A 15,579-nucleotide genomic window follows, 5' to 3' on the forward strand; every position below is an offset into this window, starting at 1 on the left:
TACCCATTTTCCCTTCATGTGAAATAAGTGAGTTAACAGTAACCTTGGGGAAAAAGAACAGCCTTAAACTGGAATGATCATCTGATTTGCTTTTCTTGGAAATCTTTATTTCTTTTCAGCTGCTCTTTTTACAACCACTTTTAATGGCCTTTTAGTTTTCAGAATCAAGTCACAATTCCTTTTCTCACACAGTGCTTACATATTGCCTGTCACTGTAATATTTAGATGCCGATTTCCACAAAATATTTGACTCACTATAGCCCTCCTCACAGGAAACTAATGTCTGCAGTTCTCCATCAGCAATGTTTTGCCTACATGTTGTGTTAGCTGCTACGCAAACTGAAGCACCTAAACCTGCGATTAAACCCCTGCAGAATTAGTCCAATTTTCTTTATGCACTTGTATGGTAGAAACAACAAGTCTTTATCACTGTGAACTCTGACAAGGTACATTTTGAAGGAGATGAAGGTCTCTGTTGCAAAATAATTCTTTACAAAGTCTACTAGTAACCATTTTATGAATCAGCTTAATTTGATTAGAACTTGTAGTAGAATAGTTTAGTATAGCTACTGAAGATGTATAAGTACTGTAAAATACTGTAAAAAAAAAGTTTACTGTAAAAACAAGAATTTGTAATTATGTTAACTCAGAATGGTTTAAAACATTTTTTAAACATTAAATAAAAGTATTTAAAAGTTATTTTAAATAAAGTTCATTCTACTGTTTGCAGATTTGTCTTTCTCAGCAGCAGAGAGATGGCACCATATACCGGGGGGGGGTGTAATAAAATCACTCCTTATGCTTCCTAGGATGCTGACAATCCAACACTTGGTTTAGGGTATTTTTTTTTTTTTCCCTATGCACTTCAAAAAGTGCAGATTCAAATTTGGCAGATCTTAAGGCTTCAGTAAAACTGCCTCTGCTATTTACTTTCATATCTGTCTACAAATATACAAAGCCTCTGCAATCACATTCTGATGGTAGAAAAAAACAGCTACTGCAACACTGCATGAATAATGTATTGCATTACATGATTTGGGGCGGGGCAGGGGGGTAAGGTTAGAGGAGTAAGTCAGATGAGGGTAGGCATTTCCGTTCAACAAACATGGAAATGTTTGGAGTGTGGACAAAATGAAATCCTGGAGAAGTGATTACGCAGAAAGTCTGAGATTCCTGCACTCCACATCTCTTTTACTATGGTTTATCTTAGCGTTTCAGATCTTCACTGCAATCTTTGTTTTAACCCCCAAATACAGACACCCAACACAGTACTGTCCCATCCTAATTAGGAACTAGTGGTGCTACTAACTCTGAGCAGACCTTCACGTTATGGCAAGGCTGTCTACCAGCTGTGAGTAACTGTAGCCACAGTGCAGTACCTTCCGTGCATCATCAGCTCTTTGCAGAAAACCCGTCAATTCTTACTCCATCGTTCTCCCCCGTTAAAAACGTATTACCGGGTACTAAATGGGTGCGGCTGCTGCCACTGCTTCCCCCCAGATCTCCCTCATCTCTCCTGTGCCAGCCCTGAGCCATTTGACTCCTCTCCCCGGTGAAGGCCTTCCAGAAGGGCGAGCTCAAATGCAGCTCCCGTGGCAGGGGCACAATTGTGCCCAAACCTCTTTTACTAAAGGCATCACCGACGGCGCAGCTCGGCGCTCTGCGGCAATGCCCGCAACGCGCAGGCGGAACGGCGGGCTGACAGACCCCTCTCCCGGCGTCCCAAGGCGGGGGGGTGCCTGCAAATCGACCGAACCGCCGCCCAGCCTCAGCCCCGGCGCTCACTAACGGTCGGGCCTCGAACAGACCCCGCCAGCCGGGGGTGCGGGGGTGGGGGCGGCGGGGGCTCGGCCGCACTCGGAGCCGGTGAGGGAAACCAGCGCCCCTCGGCCGCTCCCCTGGAGCCGGCGGGGCCCCTCGCCCCGACCCCAGGCAGCTCTGCCGCCGGGGAGAGGAGCGGGCTGGCACGCCCTCACGGCTCCCCTCACTCCGGCGTACCCCTTCCTCCGCCCCGCCGCCAGCCAGCCAGCCAGCCAGCCAGCCGCCGGCTGTGACAGAACCCTCCCTGGACAAGGCAGTCCCGATGCTCCCCGGGCGCCCAGCGCGGCCCCCGCCGGCCGGCCCTTACCGCGCTGCCTGCGGAGGTGTCGCCGCCGCGGCCGCTGTGATTGCGGCAGGCGCCGTGCGGAGCGAGGCGACCACGGGCCGCGGCGGGCGGAGACTGGCCCCGGCCAATCGCGGCCGAGCGGAGGAGCGGCTAGACAGCCGCCCGGCCGCACTACGTGCCCCAGCAAGCCCGGCGCTCCCCCGCGCTCAAAGGGCCGCGGGCCCTGCGCGCAAAGCACGGTGGGAGTTGTAGTCCCCCGGCTGCGCGGCGACTCGCGCGGCCCCGGGTGCAGCTGGGGAGCGTGGGGCGGGGGCGGGTTGGAGGCCGCGGGGGGCTGCCGGGCCGTGGGCGGCAGGGGCGTTCGTGCGTGCTTCGTGCGTGTTGTGCCTTGGGCAGGGACGGGTCAGCGCCGGCTGCGCTTTCCCGCGGGACCTGTCGTCCTGTTGTTTCGGGGCAGGATGGAGGCAGGAGGCCCAGAACGGGAAGGTGGAGGAAGGTGTCAAAGGGTAATTCACGAAATGACGAAAAAAACTAATGCCCCCACATCGTCCTTGTGTATTTCAGCAGCGATGGCCAGCGAGTCCTGGCTTCTCACCGCAGACCGTGCCAGCCCTTGCTCCTGGCCTGCTCCCTGCTGCGGAGTGGCTCAGGTATGGTACTCAAATCGGCACACACCAGTAGTCAGAGGTGTGGCGGGTTTTTGGTTATGTACTACGAAAAAGCCTGAGAAACGCTGCTGTAAAGTCTTCTCCATTTTTAATGAGAGAAAGAGAAGCAAAGGTCCTTTCTGAAAAGCAGAGGCACCTGCTCTTTGCCTAATAAACCACATAGAAAGGAGTACACCAGCTTCCCCCTTGCATGCTGACTGTCAGTTAAAAAGTTTGCATTTTGTTACCAACCGTGTTTTTGAACATCTGCAGTAAGTCATAGTTTTGCTCTGAGTTTGCCATTTGTGTTATTTGCACCCTTAGCTTTGCTTATGATCGTAAATGTAAAAAGTCATTATGGGTTAATCGTCAGTCCTTTTCTAGAAGCTGGAGTCTCCAGTAACCTGGCATGCCTCCTGACACAGTCAAGCTGTTAAAATTTGGGCTGGTTCAGGGATGACCTTTCTGAACTGACAAAGACCATCATGCTGATTATCCAACAGGAAAAAACAAGCCCTAAACCTTCCTTTCCCCTCAATTTAGTTTGAGCTTAGTAGCCACATGGGTTATGCTTATGTTTCGAGTATTATCCTCCTGCCCTAAAAGTTACCTAGTATCAGTTAAAAGCATTGCTGACCCGTCATTCAAGTCCAAAGGTGTTTTTCGTATTGTTTGTCATAGCTGGGTTACATGAGGTAAGTACACCTTGTGTCAGCTGTCACTTCTAAAAAGTCTAATATCATTGCCAAATAACCCATCTATAAATTCTACATTCATCAAACATCAGCAGGATGTTCCTTATTGTGAAAAATAATAGATGGGAAGACAGCTACAGGAATCCTACATCTCAGGCAAAATGTATCAGACAGGTACTAAAGATACTCAAGTAATATTCAGATTTTTAGTACTGAATGCGATTATTTCTTTTATGGTGTTAGAAAGTTAGCAAGCCTTCCTGAATCGGGTGGGAAGTTTGTCTAAGGGAAAGATATGAATGGTGTTGCTGGGTATGTGGGCTGAAGTAAGCAGAGAGATTGCTAAGATACCGTTGTGGGGAGTCTCAAACAGAAGCAGCTAGATCTCCTGCAGCAGTTACCGTGGAAGAGAAGAAATGAAAGAAATACTGTTTTGTCAATCATACAAACACGTATTTTATAGCTATGTAAACAAACATAATCTTTTTTAAAAGAGAAAAGCACCTAAGTAGGTAAAACCATGATGGATTTATGAAACGTTTTGCTCCTTGCTCTGACAGCGCTAAAAAGCAAAAGTAGCCATCACCCATATGTCTCACAACAAAACTTCAACTCTCTGGAAGGCAGTTCTACCAACCACCAAAGCCACACACTACAAACGAGAACTGAGACACTAGCAAACTCTGAAAGTGTTGACCGAATAGGAACAAAAAACCCCCAAATGTGAAACTTAAAAACTGCAGATAACGTGAGCTTTCTTAAAATCTTTCTTAAAAGAGAGATTTTACCAACCAAGTATGGGAAGTCCTACAGACCACAAGGCTGTCGGTACATAAGGGTGGGTAGTTTAGCTCTGATTCTGTTTCGCTGAGAGTGTTCCGAGAGGATTCGCACTCCTACCTCCAATATTGCTGACACCAGGCTGGCTTAAAGTGCTGGCATGGTAGTAGTAGTTGTGGTAAAGCACAGCTTTCCCCAAAAGAGGTTTTCCAGATTTCTGGCAGAACTCTGGAGATGGTTTAACACAGCTATTTATGGTACCATGCCACTAACCTTACAGCTGATGAAATTTAGGCTGAAAAGTCATTGATTTTGCTTTTAATCTGCCAGGAAAGATATTTATAAAAATGTACAGGAAGCCATTCTGGACTGCATGTACATTTCTCCTTTAACAGCATCTGAATAGATTAAGACTTTTTTTTACTGAGTCAAGGACATTTTTAGCTGGGAGAAAATGGACTGGAATCGTGAATTGAGCTCACGTAGGGCATGTATCAGGGAGCAAGATGCAGAGGTTATACACTAGTATAGTAAATGAATGCGAATCAGGTGACTCATAGATTAAAACCCAGCTAATGAACCACAACACTCCCATAAGACTTTATAAATTCTGTAGGGAATTTTTTTAAAGAATGTTTTTTACTTCTTGGAAAAATTGTCACAAAATGTTATTGAACATTTTCAAAGGAAAGATAGAATAAATCCATAAATATGTCACATGTGGATGAATCTGGAAAATAGAAGAAGAAAGGATTTTATTCATCAAAAGAGGATTTTTAGATTATTTGATTCAGTAACAATGTTTAAGAATGCAGGGGGCCAAGACCACACTAGTTGTGTTGGATCTGGAGCTGATTAATACACTTACTGTGAAACCCATATGCTTACTCAGCCACTCAACTACAGGTTTGCTCATGCAGTCACTTGTCTCAGGACAATTTAGGCTCTAAAGTGCTTTGCCATATAAAGCCCTGTATGTTTGCCTAATATTTACCAACACAATGCTTGAGTTGGTGAGATAAAAGGCAATTTCTTCTCTTCCATCTCCTCTTTAGGGCTTAAGAGGATTTCCCTGAGCCACTCTGTACCCAAGCAGCATGGTCAGCTGCCCCCCACCCCTGCCCATGGCAATGAACTGCTTCTACAAGATCAACAAGTTCTATTAAATGCTGCATTCTTAATCCAAATTTAAATGATTGCTTAACATTAGTCCTAGATTGCAGATATTTGTGTAATTTTAAGCCTCCTTGACCTATTTTAAACATTTTAAGGAATGCTAATTCTTTGTTGTTGCACTAACTTGATAACTATTAGCAAAACAAAATAAGAAATTCTGAAAAGAAAGCTAGTATGCAAGGTAAAGAGTGGGAGAGATTTATGGTAAATGAAACAATGTGCTGAGCCTAGTCTTTCAACATCTTCGCCAGCAATGAGATTAGATTTGTTAGACTTGTAATGATGCATGACTAGCTGCCTTGTAAAGGCAAACATCAGACATGGTTATCCCATATGTTTGAAAAGAGGGAAGATTTAGTTCTCATTTTAGCAAAACTAATAGATTATCAAGGGGGTGATCTTAGCTATCAAATGATTCAAGGGAAAAACAGTGTTCATCTTTATTTTGGGAGGAAAATCAGAAGAGACTTACATGAAGTGACCTTATTCTGAAAGAGAGTTAATGGCAGGCATATCATCATGGAGATAAACTGAGATTAAGCAAGTCTGGGAGGCAGAGGGATTCAGAGGTTTAGTTCACTTACATCACTAGGGGAATATATACACATACATTTTGGGAGGGAGTGAGGGAAAACCTTATCCCTACAGCTTCATACATGCTTTCTTCAACTGTTCTGACAGATTTAACTACATTTGACAGTGTTCAAGGTAGTGGGTTCCCATATTTTTCTTGGAAATAAGGGGCCAAGTAGAGGGGAATGGCTTGAGACAGCACCAGAGAAAAACAGTGAACACAATGACCCTTTTTAGAGGAAGGGAGAGAAAGGTGAGAAGAGTGAGAGCAAATGATCAGTTTGTTCCTTTTATATATATTTTTTAGAGAGAAAAAACTCTATGTATGTATCTTGATATAGTATATCTATATACTATACATATATTTGTATATACATTATTCATTAGCATAAACACTCCAATTTGGGGACAGATTTGCAGATCAGAGCCTCATTACATGCAGAGCTCCTCAGCACTTAGTGCTTCCTAGTAAAATTTTATGTATATCACATCAATAAATAACTGAATGAACTGTAGTGTAGAAACGAACAATTAGAGATGGCAGAAAGATCACTTACGAGAAAAGATTGAAAGACCTGGGGCAATTTAATATAGACAAGAAAATATCTAGGAGAGACACTCTAACATGACAACAGATTGCTGTGAGGGGAAGGTAAAAATATTTTAATGTCTCTAGAAAACAGAACACAAAATAACAGTCTTAAAATGCAACAGGTACCTGAAGATTAGAGAGTGGAAAACATTTTTTAACGATAAGGTACTAAAGGACTGGCCTAGGAATGGTCCTTAGCATTGAAGCCTACAAACATGGTCATACAAACACAGTTTCTTCCAAGACTAAAAGAAGCTACGGTTTTTTTTGTTGTTGTTCCTTTCTCCTATGGGCTTTTTGGGGGAAGACAACAATATCCCAGGAAATGTAATATTTCTATCAGGTTGATTCTCCAGGCAGAGCTCTTCCAGGGAAGGAGGAGCTGAGGTTTACTCTACAAGACTTTGTGTCCATTTCTGTTCAAAAAAATAAATAAATAAGCAAGAGTATGAAAGCATGCCAGGAGAAGTAAGTCACTGATTTCAGCATAATTGCAAAAGGAGCGTGCACAGCACTGACACTCAATGGAAGAGTAAAGATACGACTGAAATGCACCTGGTAATTTTCTTTATGGTGAAAGTATAAATTTGGTGCAAAGAATTTGGGACATATACTTCTACCTTGATCCATGCCAAAAGCAGGGGAATAGGAACACATATAGACACATGTTGAAGAAGACAGAGCTTAGAGACATCCTGATCTAGGATCTGTCTGCACATAACAGTTTTATATATGTATCTGGGAAAGTCTCAGTAAGTATGCCAGAAAGTTTAAGTGCAAGACAGTCTTGTCACTACATACACATACAGAACAGCACCAGTTTCAAACTGAGAAATGCTTCCTTGAACTTATATGGAGAGCTGAGAAAAGGCTCATCAGAAAAGCTAAATGCACTCAATGCACTCAGTTCAAGGTTCAATTTTTATCCTTCAGAAAACATGAAAATGACTGCTATCCCCTTTTCTGCAGATGACACCTTTCTACCTTTGTAGCCAAGTGTTGAGTTGTATGGAAAAAACAATGGTTTGGAGTAGAATAAAGTAGATGTGAGGTGATAGCCTCAAATACCCATATGATCAGGAAATTCAAGGGAAGGACAATGTGTACGAGAGAAAAAAAGCAAGGAGGAGGGAAAAGGGGAAGAAGTCTAAAGGTTAAAAGACTACAAACACATCCTTGCAGACAGTGGCCTCCAAATAACCTGTGTGACTACACAATGGGGAACATATTTAAAAAATTGTGGAATAAGGTAATGGCCAGCAGTAGGCTTAATGATGTTATTTATTGCAAATCTAGTTCATCAGCATTTTCACACCTATAAAATATCCACTGAACACTGTGAAAAGACATGTCAGTTATGAAGTGTATACACCCAGAATAGGATTCTCTGAACGTGACTTCTTTTGTCTTCTTTCTTCATCTCAGGCAATCATGGGAATCCTCATATCTGACTGACATACTTCCTAAAGCTCACTGCATGCATCCCCTTGATAATGTTTCTCCTGCACACAATTAATGTCTACATATGTGATATGTTTGCAGTATCATTGTGGATATCTGCACTCAGATTCCAAATAGTCGAATTACCCATTGCCACTGTCAGGAAGAATGCTCTTTTCTTTCTCTGTTGGTTAAAATACACTTCCCTCTGTATTAGATTCAGGCTTGCCCAGTCAATCTACACACTTATAGCTCCAGGATTAATCCATGTAATTCACAGTTAAGCCAGGAAATTGTCAAACTGGCCCAGTGAAGACCTTCCACACAGCACTCGCATCACCAGCTGCCCTTGCCTTTTGTGCTGGCAGCCTGTTGAATTTTATGTCAGGCTTGGATCTGTTACTCTCCTTTTCAAAACTTCTCATAGCCTATACAGGCCATTTCAGCTGAGAGTGGTTAGGAAGATCTTGGGCAGTTATATTGCACTGGAGTTGCTGAGTTTTCACCCGCAGGAGTGAGAGCGTGTATGCAGAAGATAACAGCTTCTTAGTAAAAAACTTCTCCTAGAGACATGCTGCATGCAAACTTAGGTGCCCTCAGGATAGATAAGACCTTTTAAACTTGTCTTCCATAGTTCTACTGCCAAAAAGGGAAAACGTGTATCTTTACTGAGATAAAGAAAAAGGAGAAACATCAAGATCAAATTAGTAATTGTGAGAGGAGCCAGATATAATAGAGGTGAACAGCAAAAGGGTTCGATTACTTTAAATCTTTTTATTGAAAAATGCCTGTTTGCAAATATTCTCACGCAAATGTTTTGCCTTATCAAGCTTCAATAAGTACCAAAAAAAGAAAGAAAAGAAATGCTATTGGTCTTTCATTCTTTACAACAAATTGCATACTCTTGGTAAAGGTAGACCTCTACCCTTTTAGAGAATTATTCTGAGTATCTTGAGTTCTTTTCAACAAATAATGCATGAAAATGCATGAAGAAAGGCATATGGCTGAATGCAAATAAACCCCCAAATCCTCAAATGGCATTGTACTCTCCAGACTTCGTATTCTCAAAATTGCTATTTTTTTAAATGTCACTAGGCACTTCTGGTCTCCTAACTTTGATAATTCTTGCCGTGTCTAGGAGGGCTGGCTTTGTTTCTCATTAGAATAATATGCTAGCTCTGTCATTTGCATATGGAGAAAGGAAATAAGATAGGACACTGCAGGAAAAGTTTCATTGTGATTTATTAGAGGAAAAGAAAGAAATAGGTGTAATGAAAGAAAAAGCAATAACAACAGAAAGATTGAAAGAATGTGTGCGCGCGCGCACATGTGTGAGCGCGCGCATGTGTAATACAGTTGAGTTGTACTGTGGGAGAAGGAATACAAGCACAGCCTAACTTTTTGTGTTTCATTTTGATGCAAAAGTGAGGGTGCAACAGTGGAGACAGAGCAACTGTTCCAGGGTGTAAATGAGCAGTAGTCTAACTTCAAATATCCCAGCCATGAGTCAGCTACATGTTCTAGCCTGGGTCCATTGCATTGCACCCCTGCACCTTGTGTATACTCATGTACCCACAGTTACAGCCACTAGCTAGAGTTAAGAATTTCCATCATTTCATATTAAAATGGAGCTCTTTTAAAAAGCATCCCCCAAACTCCTGTCAGTTTACCCTAATGTTTTCCATGATAGATGTCTATGGAATATTTCCTTTCTAATCATTTTTAGTTTATAAATCATTCAGCCATATTGAGCAAAACAAAAAAAAAGGTGTATGTTTGGGCAAAAGGAAACAGAATGGTACCTCTGTTTACGAATTCTCTAGCTGAGATGCTCTTGTACTTGTGTGCTTTGAAATATTCTATTAATTATTAAAGAAATTAAAAGAAAAAAATCTTTGAAGGCCTTTTAAATGCAAAGACACCACCTCTGGCTCTGGAAGTCCCTGAGTCAAAATCCCAGGGAGAATGTAGCTGAGGAGTATCTCCTGTCCTGTTCTTATACCCTCCCTCATCACTTGCAGTTGGCCACTTTCAGAGAGGGATTTGTGCTTTGACTGGCACAGCTGCACTAATATAACCAAGAGGAATTATTATGTTCAAATCATGACCATGACTTTTTGCTGTATTTGTGAGAAGCCAGTCACATCTGGACAAGTTGCATACCTTCAAAACTCAGAAGTATGTTGAAGGCTGGTGATTAAAATTCTCTGAAAAATTCATTAGCACTGAGCATGATCCATCCCCAACGTTTGTACATTTTGACCAGTCCAAACCTGCTTTGCTCTGTTCAGGTGTGGAAAAGGACTTCCTCTTTAGTTACTACTTGCTGTACCTCAATTCCCTGTCTGGAATGTGCAGATAGTAACACCACTTACCTCAGAGGCTGTGGGTGTGTGAACCCCATATCATGGGCTAATGTGACAGCTTGAGTGAATGTAGGCTTACTTGGGAGTGTAGGTGAGGTCATGCAAGGTGGCTGAAGGAAGAGGTTAGGTACCTTCATTTACTGTGGAGTACATGTGGGGACATGGACAGGTAGCGTAGAGCTGTAACTTTTCAGCTTAGCTTTTCCTGCAGTAACCAATTTCGCTGCCCATACTCAGTCATGCAAAGTCATAGACAACAGTCATACAAACTTATGGGGTTTTATTCAGTGATGCATTTAAGTGATGCATGTGGCATGAGGCCACATAGTGAATGTTGAAAATGAAATAAAAGTTTAAATGACAAATCGTCCAGTGATCATCACATTATTTTCCAATCCTTGATATTTGGTATGTTTTCAATATACTGCATGAAGCAAAGACTTTAGTCCAGATATGTAGTTTTGTAATAATGTATCATGACACATACGCAAAAGAAGGCTGAATTAAGATGACATGACAACCTTTATTTTTTGTTGCTATATTTTGCAATTTTTATGTTTTTCAGCACATTTTAGTATAGGAAATAACTGCCAAAGCTCTATTTCAATATACTTAGAAAAGAGAATCATTAACTTTCTAAGTACAAGTCATGTGACTATGTATCTGTTTTGCCTCTGCTACCTAACAATTTCCCTTCATGAACAATGAAAAACATGTAAATCTGCTCAAAGTGGAAAATGGTAATTTTTAAAAAGAAATAATTTTGTCAACTGCAAAACCAGCCTCTTTTTTCATTAAAAAAATCAAAACTAAAGCCCCGATTGTTTTCTTGCTATGACTTTTGAGGAAGTGATTTAATCTTGCTGTGATATAGTTATTGTGGCAGATATTTGCTAGCTTTGTTATTTAAATCTCCTTACAATGAGAGCTATATTAGGAAAAATAAATGTGTGCAAATTATTGGTAAAAATTACTTCTACTTTGAATATGAATAGGGATCTAAAGGCTTTGTACAGACAGTCTAATTTTTCATCTACAGCTAGATATGAATTTTCATGCTTGCAGACAGAGAAATGCAGCCAGAACCTTTCAAACTATGCAGCAGCCCGTGTAGCATATCAGATCAGGGCCTGGACTCTGGGGAGGGCACCTGTAAACCAAAAAGGCACCTGTAAAGTTTTCAGTGGTAGTTAATGAAGCTGTATGCCCCTTGTGACAGAATTAAATATTCTCACCACTCAGCCTAGCAGTCACAGGATGCTTGGAAGCAGCTGTCAATACAGCAGACATAAGGGATGTTGTAAATAGGTCAGATAAACAGGCAGCAAGTTCTCTTTCCTTCCTCTTTCTTCCCTGCCACCCTGCAAATCCTTGCAACCTGAGAACATCAATTCTTGGAATAAAAACACAGACCTCAAAGAAGCACCAAGGAAAGAGATATCACTACTCTAGATTTCTCTATATTATTCAGGGTCTAAAACATGAAACTTTCTGCTTTTTTTTTTTTTTCTAATTTTGCAAATGGAAACATTATTTTCTGAGACTCTCAGGAACTGTGAAAATGTAAATGGAACAAACTTTAACAGCATTGATGTAAACTTTATGTCTTCTTGAAGATCAGGCAATTGCAAAGCTTACACACATACTGGGAGACACTAAATATGGGTAAAAATTGTAGGGGAGTTACTACATTTTATCAGAGCACTCAGAGGAATAAATGTGTTTTCCAGGTTACACATAAAGCATGGTTGCTTTTATGGAATGACGCTGTAACCCAACAATTCAATGTAAAATCTATACAGGACTTACAGGACTGGGTTACCTCCACTCTCACCCAGTCCCTTTATCAATATGGGATCCCATTTTTTAAGATTTTGTATGAACAGGGAAAGAGGGTTGCCATGGAATTTACTTCAAGGTAAATAAATGTGTCATCTGCAAGAACCAGTAATTCTCAGGCTGTGGGCAGTTCAGTCGTGGGCCTAAGAGTCTGCGTATGTAATATTGAATAAAAGACACTTCTTTCCAACATTTTTTCATCTAAACTAGATTACATCTGTAAGATGATCAAGTGAAACAAGCACCATGCAATGGCTGTAGAGTGGAATGTTAAAATGTGTGCTGAATTCCACTTGCTGCTTATATATCTGTACTGTGGGTATATAGCCTGAAAAGGTTTTCAGACTCTAATGCAGAGAAAAGCTTGTTAGATGCAGTGATGCAATTAGATATTTTCTGGCTTGAAATATGCTTTGTTTGTATCCTCTCTGTAAAAAACAGAGATAATCTAGGGCATTGGCTTTGACCCTTCTTGTTTCTTTCCAACATTAGGAATAGATCTGTTCATGTCACTTTGGTCTTCAATGATGTAATACTTCAAATATTCAGAATCACATGTGAATTTTCCACTGAGAGGATTTGTAATGTATTTTGAAGACCAAACAAGTGGAATTAAACTAGAATTAATTCGTAATTAATAGAATCTCTTAAAAAAAACTCCTCCTTCTTATTGGTTCACATGAAAATTAATTGTGCCATTGCCTGTTGAAACCTTAACAGATGGTACTATAACACTTAAAAACAATCCTGCCACATACCACAACTGCTTTTAACTCTAGGATGTTATGATTAACTTGAGTGGTCTAGATGAGCTTCCCATCCCACACCAGTGGCATTTGTTGTCAGGGTTTTAAATATTACATGAGGAGAAGATACCCTACATTTTTTTTGGACTTCCTGAACTCTTTTTTTCTTAGTGTCTGAGAAGGTGATATATTCACATTAATTGAAATATGATTATGTGCAGCTGAGTCACGTGATATAGAAGTTGAAGGCTGTGAATTGATTTGGTTTATTATTTCCAATGTGTTGCTTAATCTGTCATGAGGCAGGATGGATTTTCTATTAACTCATGCCAGTACGAGTGCTGTGACTATGTTCTGAATAGGCAGCAGGGCTGATGTCTCCTCCTTGGGTGTGAGTCCTAATGAGGGCCAATGATAATTGATAATTCATATCTGTAGACAAACATTTTGGAGCCTTTGTCCTACACAGGAGCTCTCCATGATCTTCCCAAACCTTGTGGGTTCCCTGTAGGAAGAAGATACCATGATAAGATGTAAGGAAACTTCTATAAACCAGAGGAGGCTACCTGATAACAACATTCAGCATACCTGTGAATTTAATCAGAAAATACTTGTAAGGTGTGATCTGACAAGATGACATCTAGAGCTTTGGGGAAATATGGATGTAAGTCACCAACTACGCATTCAGCATTATGATCAGAAACTCAGGAGGAGAACAGGTCTTCAAGAGAGGAGGATCTGAAGTGGCAGGAGCTGTAAGTGTTGTCTTCATTCACATTCTTCCTGGTACCTCAGGCATGAGTAGAAGTTCTCCATGGAAAAAGTATAGTGATTAGTTGCAGTATGTTGCTATGGAAGATTGTTTGAGGAAACAAATAAAGGGGGAGGTGGGAGAAAGAACATGACCAACAAAAAAACCCCTAACGTAATATTACATATACTTTAACAGCTATCCTTGCTAAGAATAAGCATTTACAGAAGAGACATAACAGCCATAAAGCTTGAAAGAGTTCAAGTACTGCAGGTTTGGAACACTGAGTCACAGATGATGAGAGGGAAAGAAGTCAGTCACGAGTATGGGGACATCCACAGTGCAGGAGTCCCTCTAAACAATGCTCGCCAAGTGTCTTCACTCAAGTATCTCATTTGAGAGAGAGTCTAAATAGCAAAACAGATGTGGTCAAGAATGTGAGAAGGATCTTGAGCTCTCTTGTATAAATCTGACATCAACTAAAAGGTTTTGACTTGAAAGAGTGACTGAAAATTACTGAAAATACTGTCTCTTAAGTCAGTCTTACTTGTTAAGAGTAAGTAAATGTGAATTTTGTTTTGTCAAGGGAATTTGCTGTATTATACATTTGCTTTTAGGACTGGAGCAATTGTGAAAGAAGATCCATTCTTAGCCTTTTGCATGTGACATGAGCCATATTCCTGAAGGTACCTCTTCCAACCTTTGCCTTAGCTGACCTGTCAGATAAGTGAAGTTGCGAGAGCCTTCCACAAAACATTTTGTTTTTCTTCTTCTTTGCTCACCATCATGTGCTTAATACGTGAAATAGATGTCTGGGGCTCCACTTCCCCTTTCAGCTAATGAGTACAGTAACTTTGAGACAGATGAAACAACATTCCAGGAGAAGTGTTCTTTTCTTCTTACCCTACTATAAAAACTGTTCCGAGATTATCTAAAAGTTACTTGCTGTTTACGTCAACCTCATACACACAAAGCCATAGTAAGAGACTTCTGTTCGTCTCTCAGAAAAGCCAGAATCCTTCCTTCCTCCTGAATGTTCTTGTTATGTAATTAATGATAATAAATATTTGTAAGTATCACTCGCTGTTGGAGCTGTATTTTATTCCTTGTAGGACGTTAGTAGTTTTCACTTAACGAAAGTAATTTTTAAAGTCATTTTTTTCTTCTTTGGGTGGAGGCAAAACTTGCCCAAGAGTGCAAATCTGTCCAAAAAGAGTGCGGAGCACGTTCTTTATGCCAAGCCCCTTGGTTTCAGTGTGTGCAAGTGCTCTTTTTTTGTCATGCAAACCTCTAAATCATGGGGCTTTGAAAAAGGAAGTGGGCCACTTGAAATCGGGGCTTTAGAGCTTAGATGATCCCTTTACTAGTCCCAGGATATTCTCTTATAAAGGAGTCCCTAAGGATGTGGGAAGCCCTTGTGTTAACCTCAACTAATGTCTCTTCTAAGCCTAGCCATGACACTTTATGTGAACTTAATCTGAAAGAAAAGTTAAGACAACCTCAGTATATTTACCCAAGTAAAAGTCACCTTTGCTTGCACAGCACCTTTCAAGTATTTCCAGCAGAAACAAGGTGATATTAGCGTTATCATACAGGACAAACATATAGGAAGGATTGTTGCAACAGGGTAAGGGTGAGCCTGGACATTAAAGCTGCTGATAAAAGTTTCGTGAATGCGGGTGGTTAGATGGACACATTTAGTTATTTGTACTTGTTGTGTGTGGGGTGGGTGGGTGTTGTATCTGGGGGGTCCCACGTTCCTTGGTATCTTACAGTTGCCCTTGAAGATCAGGTCATTCCCTTCACATCTTCCCCAAGTTGTGGAGAACAGAACATAAATGCCCCACGTAGTTTCTTCTGGTTGAAA

At 41.1% G+C, this 15,579-nt stretch overlaps 1 protein-coding gene across 1 annotated transcript in view; it reads right to left on the minus strand.

Moving 5' to 3' along the window:
• LGMN (legumain) overlaps positions 1-2,258 on the minus strand; it is a 28,219-nt gene extending 25,961 nt beyond the window's left edge. Inside the window, exon 1 of the mRNA XM_052783018.1 lies at positions 2,129-2,258. The gene's annotated coding sequence lies outside the window, so the exon portion shown is untranslated. The remainder of the gene's footprint in view (positions 1-2,128) is intronic.
• Between the last annotated feature and the right edge of the window lie 13,321 nt (positions 2,259-15,579).

The sequence above is a fragment of the Harpia harpyja genome, chromosome 3, assembly GCF_026419915.1.
Source record: "Harpia harpyja isolate bHarHar1 chromosome 3, bHarHar1 primary haplotype, whole genome shotgun sequence".
Classification (NCBI taxonomy): domain Eukaryota; kingdom Metazoa; phylum Chordata; class Aves; order Accipitriformes; family Accipitridae; genus Harpia; species Harpia harpyja.